At 34.6% G+C, this 24,101-nt stretch overlaps 1 protein-coding gene across 2 annotated transcripts in view; it reads right to left on the reverse strand.

Annotated features, from left to right (window-relative positions):
- Window positions 1–7,765, reverse strand: part of LOC144966207 (electroneutral sodium bicarbonate exchanger 1-like) — a 76,148-nt gene extending 68,383 nt beyond the window's left edge. Inside the window, exon 1 of one of the 2 annotated variants that reach the window (XM_078902375.1) lies at window positions 7,533–7,765. The gene's annotated coding sequence lies outside the window, so the exon portion shown is untranslated. Of the gene's footprint in view, window positions 1–3,626; window positions 3,803–7,532 lie in introns of those variants that run through there. The other variant, XM_078902376.1, reaches the window with a different exon arrangement.
- Window positions 7,766–24,101: the final 16,336 nt, after the last annotated feature.

A 24,101-nucleotide genomic window follows, 5' to 3' on the forward strand; every position in this document is an offset into this window, starting at 1 on the left:
TGTCTCCACCTTAAATACTATGGCGTTTAATTTTGCGTTCATTATTTGCGCTGAAATTTAACAACAAAGAAAAATTTTTATTTCCTTTGTCTCTTAGTTTACAGAAAGAAAAAAAAAAGATTTTGGTTCTAAAGTTATGCACGCTTTTCGGTTTCCATTTAGATCTATATTTATCATGAGGACCCCCAAAAGTAAAGTCCATCTATGATTGCAAGTGTAATTCGGTTCCAAATTCCTTTCCTAAGAGCATACAACCGTGTGCCAAAAGAATTTGTTACAAAAATATTCGATGACTATCTACCAAGTTAAAGTGAAAAATGATTTAAATTAATTTGAACAACAACTGTCGAAGGACGCTCGAAACAATAACCCGAAACTTTCCGTCCTAGGTATTTTTTGTTGTTGTTTTGTTGAAGCTGTTAATTTCGTTTTTGTTCATTACTTTTACACTCCACACCTTCGTCCAGCAGCTTTGTATGTGCGGCTATGTGGTCTTGTGGTATGGCACTTGTTTTCGAATCCGAAGGTCCTGGGTTCGATTCTCGCTCGGCGCATAGTTGAGTCCTTGGAAAAGACTCTTATTTCACATCTCTCACCGTACTCAGGTGTAAAATGACCGTTCACAGCGTTGTCTCTGTCCGGAAAAAAATGTAGCATCGCCTAACAGGCATCATGCCCCGTCCTAAATGTTAATTGTTGCTGTTGGCCAGGGACCCCTTGTAAAGCGCTTTGAGCACCTTTAGTGGATATTGCGCTATATAAAAGCTCAAGCTCAAGTATTGCTTTATGCTAATGATGGCTACACGGGCAAATGTCAAACTATTACGTCACATTACAAGATGACGACTATCGAAATTAAATTGAATGGCGAGTTTTATTCAATATTACAACCATAGGATTCAATAGTCGTAACGTCATTTCCTTCCTAATGACGCATGGTAACTTAGCAACACTGTCTCTAAACTATCGGAACAATGGCGGACGACCGTATGAAATATTTCTCCGGCGAGCATAATAGCGTATCCAGAGGAAAAAAACCCATAAATTTGATCATGTTTTGACTTTTACACATTCTGATCACAATACATATGAAAAGTTCTAGCCAGCTGGAAGAATAAAAAGTAATGATTTTCTTTGTTTAGAACCAAGATGGCCGCCGTTGCCGGGCGGCGTGACATCAGACTACTGAATCCAATTCTTTATATTCTACATAGAGTACTACTAACAACAACTCACTTTTAAATTTCTTTTTGTAATCACCGCCTTCTATTTTGACGTAATTTTAGGGCAGTTTGAGACGAGTTTTATCGAAAGCCAACGAACCAAATTCACATGGTATCGTGAGTTAAGCTACTTTCGTAATGAGTCAATCGGTCAGTCTATAGATAGTATGCAGATGACGTCACTCAGGCCTTTGTTATTGTTTTTACCATCCGCGTTTGTGAGTTCTTCTCACTAAACTGTATTGACCATACTATAAAAGTTCATGGTTACACAAGAGTTTGTGTGTTGGTCCGTTATACTTCCGGATGGCAATGTTGTGAACTCCTTGGCCAAGCGCATTCTATCTATAGATAGTATGCGCTTGGCTAAGAAGCTCATAACATTACCACAAAACTGTGTGTATCCATGAACGTTTATAGTCAGGTTAATACAGTTCAGTGAGCATTACTTATAAACGCGGGTGGCAAAAAATAATAACAAAGACCTGAGTGACGTCATCTTCGAACTATCTATAGATAGTATGCGCTTGTCTCAGAAGCTCATAACATTGCCATCCGGAAGTATAACGGACCAACACACAAAACTGTGTGTAACCAAGAACGTTTATAGTCGGGTTAATACAGTTTAGTGAGAACTGCTCATAAACGCGAATGGCAGAAAACATAACATAGACCTGAGTGACGTCATCTTCGAACTATCTATAATTTGTACACTGACGTCGAATGTTTGCAGACAATAACATTTCTGCCCAATATAATATTCATCGATTTATCTTTTGTTCTCTCTCTACTTTCACTTTCACATAATCCTGTCGTCTTACTTTCACTTTCACATAATCCTGTCGTCTTACTTTCACTTTCACCTAATCCTGTCGTCTTACTTTCACTTTCACCTAATCCTGTCATCTTATTTTTAATTATAATTTAAATATATAATAATAATAATAATAATAATAATAATAATAATAATAATATAATAATAATAATAATAATAATAATAATAATAATAATAATAATAATAATAATAATAATAATAATAAAAGCGCCTTTCGGGAGTATTGTCTCGTCTTATATTATTGTAAATCGCTTGAAGAAAATGCATTGGATTTTGCGTTTCATATAATATTATAAACGTCCACGTTTTGAAAACATTTAATCCGTGCTTAAATAAACTACTTTCATTTTTTTTCTTCCCAATAAACATTCTGAATAAAAGTCGCGTCTCCTAATTTTTCAATACCTAAATTCTATGGAATTTTCTTACAGATGGCAGGTTGAGAGTGACATATTTTGCTCTTACACATGGCGATGAACACTAGATGAGCTCTTTGCTCACACTAATTTAGTTCTGTCATTTACACCAACATAAAATTTGTAAAAATAAAAATGCAGCTGTCATCGTTAGGCTACCCAATTTGCAATGCCTTTAGTCTTCATAGATATTATAAATGCCTCAAAATACTGAAAAGTTCAACATAACAACAACAGTAACAACAACAACAACAACAACAACAACTACTACTACTCATATTCCTACTACTACTACTACTACTACTACTACTACTACTACTACTACTACTACTACTACTACAACTACTACTACTACTACTACTACTACTACTACTACTACTACTACTACTACTACTACTACTACTACTACTACTACTACTACTACCACCACCACCACCACGACCACTACTACTACTAATACTACTACTACTACTACTACTACTACTACTACTACTACTACTACTACTACTACTACTACAACTACTACTACTACTACTACTACTACTACTACTACTACTACTACTACTACTACTACAAAGAGAGCAGAGATACATCAAATACTTAACTTCGATGTAGCATTTATCAGGAGAATAACACAAAGATTCATCATCACAATTATGGTATTTGAGACGGTGGTAGTGGTAGTGGCGATGATGATGATTATGATGATGATGATGATAATGATGATGATGATGATGATGGTGGTGGTGATGGTGATGATGATGATGATGATGATGATGATGATGATGATGATGATCATGTTGATGATGATGGTGATAATAATGATAAATATGATGAAAATGACGACGACAATAATGATGATGATGATGATGATGATGATGATGATGATGATGATGATGATGATGATGATGATGATGATGATGATGATGATGATGATGATGATGAAGATTACGATATGATTATATAGATGACGATGTGATGATAATGATGATGCATGGTATTTACAATATGATTGTCGCCTTTATCATCACCATCATCATCATCATCATCATCATCATCATCATCATCATCATCATCATCATCATCATCATCGTCATCATCCACAACAATAACAGCACAAAAGAAGCGTTATGACCAATCAATTTTACTCACCACAAACACATCAAATATCCAACAGGTAAGAACGTCACACACGCACAACCAAATAATCACCCAATGACTTCTACCTATTACCAAGAGAAAAGAGACCGTCGGTGTTCATCTCATCTCACAGTACCACCAACGACGTGAGTCAAGCTGTTTCGTGTACGTGGAGACACGTTTAGTTTGTCTGATACCGGCTTTTCATCCACGAAGATTGAAGATATCGGCAGATGACTCAATGCTATTAGCACCTAAAGACCTAGACCTGACACATAAGTAGTAATATACTCTCCTCCCTTTTCCCCCCCCCCCCCCCTCTTTCTCTCTCTCTCTCTCTCTCTCTCTCTCTCTCTCTCTCTCTCTCATATACACGCTTATCAGTCGTTCATGGACATTGATATTCCCCTAGTTTATTCCTTCAATGGTTCAATCATTCATTCATTTATCAGTTCATTCTTGTGTTCATTGATTCAATTCTTATATTCTCCTTTGACATTGATCACTGCCTTTTCTAACTTTAAAAAAATCTGAATCAAGTCTTTATTATTTTATTTCCTTTTTCAACCGCAACTAACCAGATCTGCATCATTTCTTTCTTTGTTATTGCCCCAGACAAAGATATCTAAAATAATAACAACACAATAAAATAATAATGAAGCTAAACTTAACGCACTGCCAATTTTGAAAGGTTGCATCTCGATCGCCATTCGAACTCAGTGCTTATACATGTAAATCCTATCACATGCGTCTCGTCACTTCAACAAAGAGACCTTTGTAAATAAATATCTATCTGATCTCTTGATATCACTCCTCGGATCATCACTTCCGTTCAGAACCGTTCCCTTTTCTCATTTAGGCCACTTAGGAATTAACAAAAAACAACTATTTCATCGAATACTTCCTAGTCAATTTTTTTCCTTCTAGGAAAATACCCTCAATCCTTTTGGAGGATGTGATAATACGCCAAACATTATCTTTTCTTAAAGCTCATTTTTTTAAAAATTCGTTGTGGCTATTATCAGTTTTATCAAATTTAACCGCAACTTTTTCTTCAGTTTAGAAGATTTTTCCAATAAATTTTCGTCTATGTCTATTCGTCCACTTTTCGCTTCCTTTTCCTTTCAATTTTAATCGGGTAATTTTCTTCTGATTTTATAACACTTTTTCTTGAATATACCTCTAGGTAGCTAAAATAAAGAACCTTTATAGTTAAAAAGATAAAAGGCAAAGATTATGAACATCAAAGGATGTATCTGGACTGTAGAGTTAAAATTATATTATATTTATGCAATATGGATAATGAAGTCAAGGACCTTCTGTGTCCCTATACAATAATAATAATAATAATAATAATAATAATAATAATAATAATAATAATAATAATAGATCTTTATTGTCCATAAATATGGCAATTTGTCATTTAGTTACACTTGTTATAACGTTATATAACTATAACATTGAACAGATACTTCACTCCTACTTATTCTCTCTCTCTCTCTCTCTCTCTCTCTCTCTCTCTCTCTCTCTCTCTCTCTCTCTCTCTCTCTCTCTCTCTCTCTTCCGCAATGGACGGACTGCAAGCAAAAACACAATCCTAAACTGACAAACATCGAGTACTCACATGAATAAACGGGCATTATTTGAATTGGAACAGCAGTCAATCATCTATCAATTGCATTTTGCCGTTAGCAAATATTATCAAAATTATTATTAAAGCGCCATAGTTTGTTTCTGGTTTTACTGTTTCAACGAATCAAAATATTATAGCTTTCCCTGAATATGTTATTAAAAATTGCACTATCAAATATAGAATTAATTTGGCAAAGTAAAAGATATTATGATGGTGGCGTTTACATACTACCGTTGGACTTATTGATAAATTGTATACTATTTACATAGCATTTATCCACTCTTAACACTTTACAAATATTATCTATCATTGGTTATCCATCTTGCAACAAGTGATTGAGGATATTAAAACAATAAACATTCAGATCATCAAATGTTTATTCTAAAAGACAACGGTATATTATCCAGCCATTTGGCCGCCTTTGCTATTTTTGGTTCAAGGACAAGTGTCTGATTGGGTGGGGAGAAAAAAACATGCAATAGATAGTATGCGCTTGGCTAAGAAGTTCATAACATTGCAATCCGGAAGTATAACGGACCAACACACAGAACTATGTGTAATCTTAAACGTTTATAGTCTGGTTAATACCGTTTCGTGAGTATTACTCATAAACGTGGATGGCAAAAAACATTAACAAAGGATAGCGTGACGTCAACTTCATACTATATATAGGCAAATTAAGAGTTAAAGTAAACATACTAGAATCATAAATGAATGTTATTTGATAATCATTTGTGCATTTGCCTATGATGTTACATTCATTAGAGGAGATAAATACAACAATATATAGAGGTTTGTTATTCACATATTATTTTATAAATCCTTTTATTTTTAGAACTGTCAAATTCTGGAACAAACTAAAATTTGACACAAAAAACTCAGAAACGGTCAACTCTTATATAAAATGGCGTTGAAAAAGAACTGTCCTATTTGATGTTTGATTATGATGAATGAATGAAATGTAAATACTGAGTTTTGTAACATTTTATATCGTTGGCGTCGATATTTGTTCTGTATACTGTAAATCTTCTTTTTTGATTGGCTTTTATCAAACTGTACCCATTGGCGTTTGATTATAATAAACTTACATGTTCTCAATCTATATATAATTATAACTATATTGTGTTTGCATTTGTTAGTGTCATTGCTAAAATGTTATATTCGATTATATGATGTTTGATAAGCTTCGCACTTTTTAGATCTGTTGGTCAGAATTCATATCATATCATATCACATCATATCATATAACAATTTGATGTTTTGGCCTGTTCTATTTTTGGCTTCAATAAGGCTCTAGTCTCGAAGAAAACACTTTATTTTGGATAAATTCACAGAGACGCTACATTAAAAAAAAAAAATTAAGTTGAAGAAACAACATATCTTGATAAAATGGAATTTGTAAATTACAGAATTAAACATCATCATCATCATCATCATCATCATCATCATCATCATCATCATCATCATCATCATCATCATCATCATCAATATCATCATCATCATTGCTGTTATTAGTATTATTATTATTACTCTTATTAATATTGTTATTATTATTATTATTATTATTATTATTATTATTATTATTATTATTATTATTATTATTATTATTATTATTATCATTATTATTATTATTATTATTATTATTATTATTATTATTATTATTATTATTAACATCATCATCATCATCATCACCATCATCATCATCATAATCATTATAGTCGTCAATATTATTATCATTATCAAAAATATTAATATAATCCTTATCATTAATTGTATTACCTTGAATTTATAAGTACTTCTGATATTATTCATATAAGAAATGTTACTGTTAAAAAATATAACGGACCCGTATGCACCTTCAGACCCAAGCAAGCATTGCCTTGTCCAAGACATATATTATTAGACGTATGCACTGATAATTAAATGTGAAGTTGGCAACTCTGAGAGATAAATTTAAATCGAATTTCCAAAGAATAATCAGATATCAAACTTCGATATGCAAAATAGAATTAAAAATCGGGATCTACTCTCAGCGACGTGATAATTTATTCCAAAAAGACCGATTTCATAACATAAGATGTTTGGTTTACGTATTGCTAAAATAAACACCAATGTATTAAAACTTTAAGAAGGGCACAATGAGCAAATATTCACTTTCCTGATATTTGAGAAAGGCAAACAAGAACAGAATATCATCAGAAGAGATACTCTAGTAGTCCTTTACATGGAACTTATTATTGGTAATAGTAATAATAGATAAGGGAGTAAGAATATGATTTACTGACCTGTCCTGTCAACTGCCCAGAAAAGACGATGACAATGACGATGACGATTACCAGATGCACCGGCAAAAGCAGCAGCAGCAGCAGTAATTACAGCAGCAGCAGCAGCAGCAACAGCAGCACCAATGCCAGCAAAGTCACCCTCAGGACCAGCGGAAGTTGCAGCGACAACCTAAAGGGAACAACCCGTCAAACGACTTGAGGCCGGAAGAGTCGCTACTCCGGATTGGAGTAACAAGATTGTTCACAAAGACAAAGGTTTTATATCTAGGTAGGTGAAAAGGTGACCTGAAAATGTGACTTGTGATATGATCATTTGGTTTTCATCGGGAGATTGTGTATCTTTGCCTTGGGGCATCATCTACCCTTTCTTACCTGTCGATCTCCTTGATGGTCACGGTGTTAAAAGGTGACTTTGGTGTTACAATTGACGTATGGTCGGTGCTGTCGATTGGCGGTCAGACACGGCGTTTTATTTCAGTTCAAAGCAAACACTGCAAACGAATTATCGGGTAGCATTAAGATAATAATGTACGTTGTCACTTTTATGAAAATTAACTTTCACATACCTGTGTAGAATGAGTAGGAAGGGGTGCGTTAGTCAAAACATTTTGTCTCCCTTTTTCGAACATAATCGAAATATCTTTCTAAAATATATAACTTGAGCTTTTATATAGGGCAATATCCACTAAACGTTACTCAAAGTGATTTACACGGGGTCTCTAGCCAACAGCAACACTTAACATGTAGAACCAGACATGACGCATTTTGGTGATATTACCATTTTTTGGACAAAGACAACGCTGTTAACGGCCAAGTACAAATTTTAAAAGTTGAGTACGGCGAGAGAATGTGAGTAGAGACTTTTCAAAGGACTCAACTATGTACCGCCCAGAGCGGGACTCGAACCATGGACCTTACGATCCAAAGGCCAGTGGCACACCGCTAGACCACGTAGCCGTGTTGATGCTGAAAATTAAATTGATAGTGAGCAGTATAAGACTTGAGATAAGTATTACTATTTTATACGGAGAATAAATGTACATCAATTCCTTCCAATGACAAATTAGAATGAAATTTCACATTTTTTATCGTTTTCAGTTTAAAATCCCTATTTGGGCATCCAATTGACCCCGATTAGAGTCCCTTTAGGAGAAGACGAGTCATATTTTATTGGGATAAAAGCGTAATGGTGAGCCGTCACGTCAACTCTGGTCTTCAAAGTCGGAATGAACCAAAGTAGTCCTTCAAAACCATTAGGCCATTGGAGTCCGGCTATGTGGTCTTGTGGAATGACACTCGCTTTCGGATCGGAAGGTCCTGGGTTCGAGCCTCGCGCATAGTTGAGTCCTGGAAAAGGCTCTTTACTCACTTTCTCTCACCGTACTCGGGTGTAAAATGAGTACCTGACCGTTCACAGCGTTGTCTTTGTCCGAAACATTGTAATATCGCCTAACAGGCGGCATGTCCCGTCCTACATGTTTGATGTTGCTGTTGACCAGGGACCCCTTGTAAAGCGCTTTGAGAACATTTAGTGGATATTGCTCTGTATAAAGCTCAATTTTTTTTATCCCGGTTTCGACAATATCAAATTGACTGCTATCCTTTTGATGGGACGCTAGTCTATCGCAAAGTGTTTCTAACAGTGTTCTAACAGACCCAACTACCCAATAACTGCTGGATTGACAGGGGGAGGAGGGAGGCGATTTTGGCTGACTAATGAGGCTGACTGATATTTGCCGTCTTTCATTTGGTTGGGGAAAGAGAAGGTTAAGAAAAATGTATTCTTTCCACCATCGATAGCAGAGATTGTGGGTGCCATTAACAAGATGAAAAGGGGGAAAGCTGCAGGACCAGACCAGATTCCACCGGAGGCTCTAAAAGTTGATGCTGAGCCCTGCACCCACTATTTGAGAGAATCTGGAATGACGGGATATTCCCAAAGGATTGGAAGGAAGGGCATCTTATCAATTTTCCAAAGAAAGGGGATCTCAGTAATTGTAATAATCATCGAGGAATCACTGGATTCTAGAATTGTTAATGACATGAAACAGTTCTTTGGACCATATTTACTGTGGATTACCAAGTGGCATGGCTTAATTATTGAAAAGAACTCTATAACAGCAACATGCTGATCCTCTAGATTGGCCATTACTCACAAGACATCTGTCCTATTGGCCACAACAACCAGCATAATCAAAATCATGATAATCCTCCCCACCCTCGTCCTCCTCCTCCTCCTCCTCCTCCTCCTCCTCCTCCTCCTCCTCCTCATCATCATCATCATCATCATCATCATCATCATCATCATAGCCATTATGTTTCGTTATATAACTTGTTTCGTTGATTTGAATTGACAGTTGAATTTCTGTACATTTTTACAAGTTCGAAATCGTTTTGTGACCATCATAAATGTCTTCATTTTTCAATGACCAAATCACTCTCACTTATTTGTATTAAAAGAGCATAATATCTTTGGTAGTCCATAAACGCCGATTTTAAGTTATCACCGACATAATCATAAGGCATCAAAATTAATATAAAAAAAAAGAAAAAAAAGAACTTTTATATAGAGCAATATCCACTAAATGTGCTCAAAGCGCTTTACACGGTGTGCCTGGTCAACAGCAACATTTAACATGTAGGACGGGACATAACGCCTGTTAGGCGATATTACAATTTTTCGGACAAAGACAACTCTGTTAACGGCCGGGTACTCATTTTACACCTGAGTACGGTGAGAGAATGTGAGTAAAGAGCCTTTTCCAAGTACTCAACTATGTGCCGAGCGCGAGGCTCGAACCCAGGACCTTCCAATTCGAAAGCGAGTGTCATACCATTAGACCAGATAGCCGCACAAAAATTGGAGACCGTAATGGTATTCGTGTATTATCCTGACATCGTGTGATAAACAGACCGGCCTGGTGACACCATTCTGTGATGTAAGGAATGCTTGAATAACATCAATTATTCGCGATTTATTACAATAATATTATAATGAATAAGAATGTATGATGTAGATCTCGAGTTAATTATATTCATTTAATAAGAAAATCCATCTTAGTTGTCTCATTCGGGAAGAGCTGAAAGAATATTGGCGTTAGCCGCAGTGCACCGATAGAATTTAAGCCTTGTCTTAACCACATCCAATATAGCAATGCTTTATTGGAGGATGAAATGTAGAGATGGAATAATCAAAAGGTAGTAGTAATAGTTGTAGTATTAGTAGTAGTAATTGTTGTAGTAGTAGTAGTGGTAGTAGTAGTAGTAGTAGTAGTAGTAGTAGTAGTAGTAGTAGTATGGGTAGTAGCAGTATTCGTAGTAGTAGTAGTAATAGTAGTAGTAGTAGTAGTAGTAGTAGTAGTAGTAGTAGTAGTAGTAGTAGTAGTAGTAGTAGTAGTAGTAGTAGTAGTAGTAGTAGTAGTAGTAGTAGTAGTAGTAGTAGTAGTAGTATGGGTAGTAGCAGTATTCGTAGTAATAGTAGTAGTAGTAGTAGTAGTAGTAGTAGCAGCAGCAGCAGCAGTAGTAGTAGTAGTAGTAGTAGTAGTAGTAGTAGTAGTAGTAGTAGTAGTAGTAGTAGTAGTAGAAGAAGAAGAAGAAGAAGAAGAAGAAGAAGAAGAAGAAGAAGAAGAAGAAGAAGAAGAAGAAGAAGAAGAAGAAGAAGAAGAAGAAGAAGAAGAAGAAAGAGAAAGAATAAGGAAAAGAAGAAAAGGAAGAAGAAGAAGAAAAGGAAGAGGAGGAGGAGAAAAATGAGGAGGGGACGGTGAGGAGGAGGAGAAGCAGTAGTTGGGAGGGGGGGGGGGGTGGCAGGAAGGGTTTATACCAAATACCGTACTATCCAGCATTAACGTGATTTTTAGTCCTGTTATATGTAAGTTAATTCCAAAACCTTGTAACAAGATCAACGAGGGCGAATTGGATTCAATAGTCTGATGTCACGTCGTCCAGCAACGGCGGCCATCCTGGTTCTAAACAAAGAAAATCAGTTCTTTTTATTCTTCATGCTGGCTAGAACTTTTCATATGCCTTATGATCAGAATGTGTAAAAGTCAAAACATGATCAAATTTACGTTTATTTCCCCTCTGGATACCCTTTATGCTCGCTGGAGAAATATTTCATACGGGCGTCCGCCATTGTTCCGATAGTTTAGAGCCAGTGTTACTAAGTTACCATGGGTCATTAGGAAGGAAGTGACGTTACGACCATTGAAGAATATTGTGCTATTATCAAAATGTCACTCTTACAAATGATTTTCAACAACTTTGGTAAAATCGGAAGAGTTTTTTAAAACCAATAAATGATTATCAATGAAACTTCGCAAAACTAACTCACACCACACAGACACACACACACACATATATATATATATTGATTATATATTGATGCTGAGCGTTTAGCCAGAATAAAACCACCCTCATAACACCCACCGACAGGATATAACATACAAACACACAAAACTATGTGTAACCTAAACGTTTATAGTCTGATTAATACAATTTAGTGACAACTACTCATAAAATGGCTTGCTAAAACAATAACAAAAAGCTGAGTGACGTCAAATTCGTTCCTTCAAAATGCTATATTATGTATATATATATATATATATATATATATATATATATATATATATATATATATATATATAAATATATATATATATTAAAATTTAAAAAAATAATTGAGCTTTATATAGCGGAATATCCACTAAATATGCTTAAAGCGCTTTACAAGGGGTCCCTGGTCAACAGCAACAATTAACATGTAGGACGGGACATGCCGCCTGTTAGCGATATTACAATTTTTCGGACAAAGACAAAGCTGTTAACGTTCAGGTACTCATTTTACACCTGAGTACGGTGAGAACTATGCGCCAAGCGCGAGGCTCGAACCCAGGACCTTCCGATCCGAAAGTGTCATACCACTAGACCAAATAGCCGCATATATATATATATATATATATGTGACCCATCGTCTCAAAACGGTATTATGTCTGAACGATCTAGATGCTTAAAAGTCGAATTAAATGCTAAACTGGTCAAAAATATATAAATTGTTGGCATTAGCACCCTAAAATATGGTATCCCTTCTCCTCAATAAAACATACAAACTCAACACAAGTCTGATATTTCTGGCTATAAATTCAATTTTCAACATCTTAACCAACCCGACTTAATACCGTTTTGAGGCGAAGGGTCATATATATATATATATATATATATATATATATATATATATATATATATATATATATATATATATTGCATAACACCAACAAATGGCAATGACCTTTTTCAAAGTTAATAGGAATTTAAAGTTACAGAAATACAGAATTGTTAATCGTAATTTACCCATGAAATGAGACATTCATATCCAGAATGGATGTTTTTGTTAATATTATAATGTTTATTCGGAGTGTCTAGAAACGCCGTTCATTGGCTGTCTATAAATAAACAATTCTTCCACGCCTGAAAGCAAGGGACGTACAAAGAATTAATCTATTATATCTGCCTTAACCCTCTCCTTACCGCCTATATGAAAATCGTCACATTCGTTACCATACAACCAACATTTTTCTTATTCAAATTTCTCTTGTACATCATAAAATTTAAAGAAAATGAACAGTCTGTTGTAGAGCATGTTTCGCCAAAGAATTTATGTATTACAAGAATTTTAGTATTGGTCTATTATGTCTCAGTGAGAAAAACATGTTTTTGTGTTAGTTGGGTGTGAAGTTTTTGGGAAAATCCTGAAAATTGCTGGTATGGAGAGAGTTAAGTAAAGAGACATAGTGTTATGATTGCATCGAGAATGAATCTTTGTTACCGCCATTGAGATGGAATAGTATGTCACGCGTTACATTGGAAATGGGCCATAAGAATCACTCATCCAGGACCGATATTTGAGCTTTTTTTTTTTAGCTTTATATAGCGCAATATCCACTAAATATGATCAAAGCGATTTTACAAGGGGTCCCTGGTCAACAGCAACATTTAACATGTAGGACGGGACATAACGCGATATTAGGCGATATTACAATTTTTCGGACAAAGACATCGCTTTAAACGGTCAGGTACTCATTTTACACCTGAGTACGGTGAGAGAATGTGAGTAAAGAGCCTTTTCCAAGGACTCAACTATGCGCCGAACGCGAGGCTCGAACCCAGGACCCTCCGTTCCGAAAGCGAGTGTCATACCACTAGACGACATAGCCGCACATTTCCTTACAATATAATTGTACAGAGAAGTCGTGACGTCACACCCTCTCTTTCCCGGTTCAAAACGCAATAGAAGTTTGCAACCGGAAATTAATATAGAATGAATAGGTTATACATTGAATCAGAAGGTGGCTTTACTATTTTAATTTTAATAACAGAATGTAAAGGCATGATCTTTTGAGAGTGAAGATGAATGGTCTTTATTGCTGACCAACATTTATTAGGCTTACGTGTATATTTGTGTATGTCTGTGTTTGTGTTTGTAAACGTGTCGATGTTCATACCATGAACCAAACTGTTTGAGCATTGTTTACCTCACATGAATTGCCTTTTATTTGGACAATAAAGATTATTATTATTATTATTATTATTATTATTATTATTATTATTATTATTATTATTATTATTATTATATTATTATTATTATGTATTATTATTATTATTATTATTATTATTATTATTATTATTATTATATATTATTATTATTATTATTATTATTATTATTATTATTATTATTATTATAAGATGTCATCACTCTGACACTATAAGATCAGTTGTACAAAGTATGTATCCAGTTACCCGGAAGATTGGTTTTACACTTCCAATGAGACTGGAACCAGTAGTTTGACATCACACATGTGTTCCCTATTGAACAGCTTTACGCACGTCATTTTCAACATTTTCATTCTACTTCATGAAAAAAACTTGCATTAACCATCTCCTTACCACCTATTGGAAAATCGTCACATGTGTTACGATGCAAACGTCACTTTTCTCATCCAGATTTCATTTCTTTTTGCTCTCGCTATAAGAACGTGACATTCTGTAATAGAGCTCATATTGTCGAGCAATATGTAGAATGTGCTTGTTGCTTTTCTGTTTGAGTAAGAAATGTCTGTTTTTGTGTCGGGTGGGTAAGAATTTTGGGGGAAAATTCTAAAAATGGCTGGTAAGGAGAGGGTTAATTCTCCTTTAATTATTGGGGATATCTGAAAAGTAACCGGAAAAAAGGCATAACTTTTGAACCATAAACCTTTTTTTCTATCTGTAAATTCAGGAACAGAATAAATTAAAATTTCCTTCTTTGTTGTGAAATAATGAACACTATATTAAACGCTAGTGGTTTTATAATGGCGACTCTAATCCCAGAGAGAACGTCCCTTTACTTGGGTGCTTTAATTGTAATTCTCCAACTTGATACTGTCCCATTTTTGTCCTTTTTACTGGCGCTGTTATGACCTAAATGTGTTACAAGCGCTGTAAAACCATTAAAAACAAAACCAAAACAGAGAGAACAGTTATAGTTGGAGGTCAGAACTGTTGTTCACTTTCTCTTTTTAAAAAAGGTTTGGGGATCAAAATTGATCCATACGGCCTATGCTGATTTTTGCCAACGAGGTACTAATTTCTCGCAAATCTAATAATTATAAAACTATTTTTACAGAATGATATACAACCAACTTGCAAACCTTTCTTAAATTAAGGATAATTCTATCATCCGTTGACTCAAAGGATTATTTATCAAATCCGCTGGAGCACAATGATTGGTCATTTGATGTTGGGAATCGCAAAATGGCCGACCTGTTGCCAGATTCATTTGCGCGTACCTACAGATTTTTATTTCCGGACCGATTTTGATCGTTGCTGGCTCAAAAGATTCGTCTCGGTCTTGTTAACTTCCACAATACAGTAGTATAATAATAATTTTAAAAAGATGAGGTCCTGTTCGTTATAGCCTATATTTCCCCAAAATATTGCGGGTTCTCCACAAGGTAAATAAATACTCTAGCAGGTTGGTGAGTACACTATACTCCAGTACCACGTACGGCTATTGTGGTATGACACTCGCTTTCGGATCTGAAGGTCCAGGGTTCGAGCCTCGCGCTCGCGCATAGTTGAGTCCTTGGAAAAGGCTTTTTACTCACATTCTCTCACCGTACTCAGGTGTAAAATGAGTACCTGGCCGTCGACAGCGTTGTCTCTGTCAGAAAAAAAAAATGTAATATCGCCTTACAGTCGTCATGTTTTGTTCTACATGTTACGTGTTGCTGTTGGTCAGGGACCCCTTGTAAAGCGATTTGAGCACATTTAGTGGATATGCACTATATAAAAGTTCATTTTTAAGTTCATTTTTTTACTTCACACTGTCACTTGACTTGTTCCATTGTTTATAGGTAGGTATTTTACTTTGTTGTCAACAACATCAGGAACGTATCTTTTCTGTCCTTTGTTGTAAAAAATATAATATTCATAAACGAAAATAATTTCATAATTCTAAAATGCCATTTCGTTCAAAATAATCCCACGTTCAATTTTGAAGTCATAATAATAATACTGATGTAAGACTATAATGATAATAATAATAATAATAATAATAATAATAATAATAATAATAATAATAATAATAATAATACTACTACTACTACTACTACTACTACTACTACTACTACTACTACTACTAACTACTATACTACTATAATATATAATAATAATAATAATATAATAATAATAATAATAATAATAATAATAATAATATAATATAAATAATAATAATAATATATAATAATAATAAATAATAATAATAATAATAATAATAATAATAATAATAATAATAATAATAATAATAATAATAATAATGATAATAATAATAATATATAATAATAATAATAATAATAATAATAATGATAATAATATATAATAATATAATATGATATAATAATAATAATAATAATAATAATAATAATAATAATAATAATGTGTGTGTGTGTGTTTGTGTATGTGTGTGTGTTTTTGTGTGTGTGTTTTTGTGTCTATGTGTGTCAGTTTGTCTGTCATTCATTTCCATTTTTACCGTCTTAGAATGGTCTGTGCTATTCATAATATTTTGCTTCGCGGAAACATCATTTGATGAGTTGAAATCTGGGTCAGAAAAAAAATAATTGCAACTCCAAGGACGCCTTTTTATTATTCTATGATTTAAATTGTACGTTCATGGTTCGAGTCCGCGAGTGATGGAAAGTCGAGTCTTAGAGAAGTCACTTTACTCGCATTATGCCAATGTACTCAGGTGTAAAATGCGTACCTGGCCTGTAATAGCATTGTCTCTTTCGAAAAAAAAAAAGAAACATTTTGTGCGAAATCCTAGAGTCGTCATGAATTGTCATATTAAGTGTTGGGACCACTTGCAAAATGATTTGAACACATTTATTGGATATTGCTCAATATACAGAATCACTTTTCGCTTTGTTTTATTCTTGTTTGTTTGTTTGTTTGTGTGTGCGTATGTGTGTGTGTGTATGTGTTTTAACCTTACAGAAACAGCTGAGACAGAGCGTTTGTGCTTTGATTACAGAATATTATACTACCCTGCTTTGTCAGCGAAATGTAACAATGATTTAAGCACCCCTAACTGATTCTAAATCGGGGCGTTTCACGTTTTTCTTAACGTGGACGTAAAAGGTAACGTCAGTGCGGGGATCATAAGGCAGGTGATTGCCCTGCTATATAAAAACTATAACACTATTCTGCCATTGAAAAAAAAAATGCGTATTAAATAGTTTGGCCAGAATACTCGTCCTTCAAATATCGATCGATTATAGTGACCCTCATTTTGTCAAAAACTCTCAAATCTGGGACTTGCAAAGTCCCAGGTTTGAGAGTTTTTGCCAAGATAATGGTAATTTTAATCAATTTATATTTGAAAGACGAGTTTTTCTGGCCAATATTTTAAAAACGTGATTTTTGAGAGCACGACAATATTATACCTGTGGGCAATAGAGGCGACAAAGACAAAAAGACGAAAATATGTATCACGCCGAGGTCGAACGGCCAATTGACTGGCCAAAATGGTCATTCAATCATTTATCTATCTGGCAATCAAGCAACGCAAAAATTGCAAACTACATTCTTCTTACACAAAAAAGATGCATATTGCCCTAAATTGATTGGGTCCCAAATGAAGTTTATAAATTATAAATTCCTAAATGTCAAGACTTAATTGATAAAAGTGGGTTGCAGAGAATTCAATGTTTATGGAACTCGCCCAATACCACTACCCTTTTGAGATGAACAAAATCTCACTGGAAACTTCACTTATTCCCATAAACCTTGAGCTTTTTTTATATAGCGCAATATCCACTAAACGTGCTCAATGCGCTTTACAAGGGGTCCCTGGCCAACAGCAACACATAACATGTAGGACGAGACATGACGCCTGTCAGGCGATATTACAATTTGTTGGGACAGAGACAACGCTGTTAAGGACCAGGTACTCATTTTACACCTGAGTACGGTGAGAGAAGGTGAGTAAAGAGCCTTCTCCAAGGACTCAACTATGCGCCGAGCGAGGCTCGAACCCAGGACATTCCGATCCGAAAGCGAGTGTCATACCACTAGACCACATACCCGAACCTGTTGTATTCCAATCGCAAGCAAACTTAAAACGTAAGAGAGGCCTTTGAACTTGTACTGATTAAAGGGTATTACGGATTAAGATCTTCGACAACCATCTTTATCAATAATAATATTTCCAGGTCGTTTGAATAGAATTTGATCTGAGACAAACAGATACTTATAAAAACTCACAAGAAGAAGAAGAAGAAGAAGAAGAAGAAGAAGAAGAAGAAGAAGAAGAAGAAGAAGAAGAAGAAGAAGAAGAAAGAAGAAGAAGAAGAAGAAGAGAAGAAGAAGAAGAAGAAGAAGAAGAAGAGAAGAAGAAGAAGAAGAAGAAGAAGAAGAAGAAGAGAAGAAGAAGAAGAAGAAGAAGAAGAAGAAGAAAAGAAAGAAAAAGAAAAAGAAAAAAAAGAAAACAAAGAAAAAAAAGAAGAAGAGAAGAAGAAGAAGAAAAAGAAGAAGAAAAGAAGAAGAAGAAGAAGAAGAAGAAGAAGAAGAAGAAGAAGAAGAAGAAGAAGAAGAAGAAGAAGAAGAAGAAGAAGAAGAAGAAGAAGAAGAGAAGAAGAAGAAGAAGAAGAAGAAGAAGAAGAAGAAAGAAGAAGAAGAAGAAGAAAGAAGAAGAAGAAGAAGAAGAAGAAGAAGAAGAAGAAGAAGAAGAAGAAGAGAAGAAAAGAAGAAGAAGAAGAAGAAGAAGAAGAAGAAGAAGAAGAAGAAGAAGAAGAAGAAAGAAGAAGAAGAAGAAGAAGAAGAAGAAGAAGAAAAAAAAAACAAAAAAAAAAAGAAGAAGAAGAAGAAGAAGAAGAAGAAGAAGAAAGAAGAAGAAGAAGAAGAAGAAGAAGAAGAAGAAGAAGAAAAAAGAAGAAAAGAAGAAGAAGAAGAGAAGAAGAAGAAGAAGAAGAAGAAGAAGAAGAAGAAGAAGAAGAAGAGAAGAAGAAGGAAGAAGAAGAAGAAGAAGAAGAAGAAGAAGAAGAAGAAGAAGAAAAAAAAAGAAAAAAGAAAAAAAGAGAAGAAAAGAAGAAGAAGAAGAAGAAGAAGAAGAAGAAGAAGAAGAAGAAGAAGAAGAAGAAGAAAGAAGAGAAGAAGAAGAAGAAGAAGAAGAAGAAGAAGAAGAAAGAAGAAAGAAGAAGAAGAAGAAGAAAGAAGAAGAAGAAGAAGAAGAAAAAGAAGAAGAAGAAGAAGAAGAAGAAGAAGAAGAAGAAGAAGAAGAAGAAGAAGAAGAAGAAGAAGAAGAAGAAGAAGAAGAAGAAGAAGAAGAAGAAGAAGAAGAAAGAAGAAGAAGAAGAGAGAAGAAAAGAAAAGAAAAAGAAGAAGAAGAAGAAGAAGAAGAAGAGAAGAAAGAAGAAGAAGAAGAAGAAGAAGAAGAAGAAGAAGAAGAAGAAGAAGAAGAAGAAGAAGAAGAAGAAGAAGAAGAGAAAGAAGAAGAAGAAAGAAGAAGAAGAAGAAGAAGAAGAAGAAGAAGAAGAAGAAGAAGAAGAAGAAGAAGAAGAAGAAGAAGAAGAAGAAAGAAGAAGAAGAAGAAGAAGAAGAAGAAAGAAGAAGAAGAAGAAGAAGAAGAAGAAGAAGAAAGAAGAAGAAGAAGAAGAGAAGAAGAAGAAGAAGAAGAAGAAGAAGAAGAAGAAGAGAGAAGAAGAGAAGAAGAAGAAGAAGAAGAAGAAAAGAAGAAGAAGAAGAAGAAGAAGAAGAAGAAGAAGAAGAAGAAAAGAAGAAGAAGAGAGAAGAAAGAAGAAGAAGAAGAAGAAGAAGAAGAAGAAGAAGAAGAAGAAGAAGAAGAAGAAGAAGAAGAAGAAGAAGAAGAAGAAGAAGAAGAAGAAGAAGAAGAAGAAGAAGAAGAAGAAGAAGAAGAAGAAGAAGAAGAAGAAGAAGAAGAAGAAGAAGAAGAAGAAGAAGAAGAAGAAGAAGAAAAGAAAAAAAACAAACAACAACAAACAACAACAACAAAACAAAGAACAACAAAGAAGAAGACAAGAAGAAGAAGAAGAAGAAGAAGAAGAAGAAGAAGAAGAAGAAGAAGAAGAAGAAGAAGAAGAAGAAGAAGAAGAAGAAGAAGAAGAAGAAGAAGAAGAAGAAGAAGAAGAAGAAGAAGAAGAAGAAGAAGAAGAAGAAGAAGAAGACCTCAAGTTTATTGATTTAATGATGACCCTCAACTTCAAACAGCAGTCCATCCCCTACACTACACGGTGGCTTTTGTTTTATAGGAAAATTTAGCATACGTAGTTTGTGGTGGTCGGTAAATTTCCCTTGCTAGAGGCATTGGGAAATCATGTTGAACTGGACCTGGGCGGCGGCGTAGTATTTATTCGACCATAAAGTACAGTGCAACCAGGTTGTCAAACTTTATATTTAGCACAAAGGATGCTATCTCAGTGTCTGTGACGACACAGGTAACTTGTATTATAGCCTCAGAATGACATTGTTATTATTATTACTAAGTCTGGTGTGGTAATATTATAATTAAAAGATCACGGTGATATTTTGGAAATGGCAATAACCGGTATTTTGGGTATATCACACTAAATATTGATAACCACACATACCTACCCCAACCTACCCACCCTCTCTCTCTCTCTCTCTCTCTCTCTCTCTCTCTCTCTCTCTCTCTCTCTCTCTCTCTCTCTCTCTCTCTCTCTTTTTTTTTTTTTTTTTTCTCTCTCTATCTCTGATTAATACACACATGCACACAAGTGAGGGCATGTAGGCATTGTAAGTGCCACCAGTGAATTGATTATGATGAGGCACCTAATCAAAACTGAAGCTGGGCTTTTCTGGGTTATCTTTCATATTTGTTTATGGTGAAATAATAAGAATTGTCTGTGGATGGTTAAAATTGTTGTAAGTTATGTTTAAAAGATAAACAAAATATTAAGGTTCTGCCTTGGCCAACCAGTTTTTCGAGCTTCTATATGCGGCTATGTGGTCTTGTGGTATGAGATCCTCTTTCAGATCGAAAGGTCCTAGATTCGAGCCTCTCTCGGATAATTGAGTCCTTGGAAAACGCTCTTTACTCACATCCTCTCACCATACTCAGGTGTAAAATGAGTACCTGGCCGTTAACAGCGTTGTCTTTGTCGGAAAAAAATTGTAATCTCGCCCAACAGGCGTCATGTCTCGTCCTACATGTTAGTTGTTCCTGTTGGTCAGGAACCCAATGTAAAGCACTTTAAGCACTTTTAGTGGATATTGCGCTATATAAAAGCTCAACTTTTGTAATATTACTGGGTTGGATGGCAGCTGTAAACCTGTAGTCTGATAACGCCAAAAGATATTACGTCACAATACAGTAGGACGATCGCCATAAGAAAGAGGAAAAATAATGAGAGAAATTATTCTTTAATCATTTGAGTGAATATACGTCCGCCATCAAAGGGTTTTTGTTTTCATTTTAAGGGTTTTACGCTGCTTGTTTTGTTTGTTTTTTTAATTATTTTTTTAAAAGGTTTTACTGCGCTTGCAACACATTGAGGTTATATCAGCGCCAGTAAAAAGGAAGAAAATGGGATAGCAAAAAGTTCCAGAATCAAAATTAAAGCACCCAAGAAAAGGTAAGACAAAGGGGAATTTGTTAAAATAGGAAACAGATGGAGATTCCAAGAGTATTTCATCCAGACACAAGCACAGGTCCCCACCAAGAAGAATACACTCAAATGTTTACAAATCATAATTAAAATGTAAACAAAGCATGTGAGGTTTCCTGACCTCCCATAGTGGGCAGGGAGGTACTTACTGTGTCTTCTATCGCCTTATATCTATTTTCCAACTTGCTTTCTGTCTTTGTCTTGGAATGAGAATACTTGGTTTTGTCCTGGCCCTGGTTGATACCCTGACTGAGAGGGAAACAGTCAAAGGTATAGTTAGTTTTGGGAGATGATATTTTTTCCCTTGTAAATCATCTCTCTGTTATGCACTGTATTGTGTTTTACGCTGCTTGCGACACATTAGGTCATATCAGCACCAGACAAAAAATCCTAGAATTACAATCAATTACAATTACCCAAGAAAAGGTAAGACAAAGGGTAAATGGTTCAAATTGGAACCATGTAAGTTAAGAGCGTAACCATCAACGTACTCATTGAGACACATAAAGTTTTCACCAGCAGTAGCCCACTAAGCGATATACTGAACGTTTCAAATTTTCAAAACAACCATATAATATACTATATATTAATATATTAAATACATATATATATATGTAACTATCGATGCATAACATGTTGGACTGAGATGATTTACAAGGGGAAAATATCATCTCTCGAACCAACAAGATACATTTGGCTGTTTCCCTCTCTGCCAAGGACTCCCACAAAGGCGTGGACATTCCATGTCATGGTAATCTAGGAGAGAGCCAGACAATTAACCAGTAGATTTTTGACCAATCAAAACATGGAATTTGTGACACACCCTCACACGTGCTCGGACAAACATAGGTTGTTGTTTATAAACAGTAACGTGAATGAAATCGACCTTTCTCTGATCATTGTTATTGTTTTTATGCCGACAAATGGGTGACTGGTTATGACACAATTTTCTCGATCAGATTATGAACGTTAAATTTACACATAGTTTTCTGTGTTGGTTCAGTTGATCAAGCGGTAGAACAGTGGGTATTTTACTTAAACACATAATATCGATAGCAAAACATGTGTAGTTTGCTGGGTCTACCAATGACTGTCATACTTTACATTTTGACGATTGTCCGAGAGGCGTGGTTATCTACCTGTCTATTGAATTGATCATTCCTCGCTCGTCATGTCAAACATGAATTCAGAGATATATTCATCGGACTGATACATACAATTAAATAGAAGTTTAAGACTGGGAAGAATACATCTCAATGTATTGGTTTTATTATTATACAGAATATAAATAAAACATGACGCATTACATCGTTACATTTTACATTGAAATATTGATGTTTTAATAAAATATATATCAATAAGTACCGATATTAGATGAGTTATATAATATATAAAATTCATAACAATAACAACAAAGAAGGAATTTTTTGTCAATGTGGTATTGTCAATAGAGAGAGTTTCTTACCCTCCATTTTGAGGAATTTCCAAAACCACGCACTGTGAGCTCTCAATAACTTCTGATCAGAAACAATGAAATATCTCCTCCAATAACAGCACATTGGTACTCATAATGATTAATCGGTACTTGCGTACATTGCTTAATTTTATATATATATATACGATTCTTCATTGGTAAGGCAATATCACGAGCACACATTACGCACAAATCATGTGATCACAAACAAGCCTGGTGAAATAACACATTAAAATAACACTTCACCAGTTAACGTCCGTATTCCGGAGAAAAAAATTGTTTTTAAAAAATGTGGCCAGAAAACTCGTATTTTAAATATCGATCGATTTAAATGACCCTTATCTTGGCAAAAACTATCAGACCCGGGGCTTCGAAAATATCTTTTTAATAATTTTAATTCTGGAGGGATTACCACATATTATAACATAAAATAGCATCAGATATATCCCCCCCCCCCCCAAAAAAAAAAAAAAAAAAATAAAAAAAAAAAATAAATAAAAAAACAAAAACAATAAAAAACCCAGAAAATAATTCATTTATCATTGACGAAGCTATGAAAAGAGATGTTGTCGACCCAAGCGAAAACTTAAAAAGGAAGACGTCTGCATTGCCCTTAATTAAACATCACCACCATCAGCTATGATGTAACATTTGTATTTACTAACATATGAACAGTATCAAGACATACTTAGTACAACTATTAAAAATAATCATTTGAAAATATATGTTTTTCTTATGCATATACTTTAGAACGTAGGGAAAAAATAAAAGTGAAAAAATCCAGAAAAATATAGATTTTGGAGATGGATTTTCCTTATATTTTTATTTCTACTTTAATATCATAAATACTATATTGCAGTAGTGCCTGAGTTCTATTTATTTTGTTTCATGTCTATTAAAACAAAAGAGCAACACTTA

The sequence above is a fragment of the Berghia stephanieae genome, chromosome 2, assembly GCF_034508935.2.
Source record: "Berghia stephanieae isolate SIO BIC M18660-M18661 chromosome 2, UCSD_Bste_1.3, whole genome shotgun sequence".
Taxonomy (NCBI): domain Eukaryota; kingdom Metazoa; phylum Mollusca; class Gastropoda; order Nudibranchia; family Aeolidiidae; genus Berghia; species Berghia stephanieae.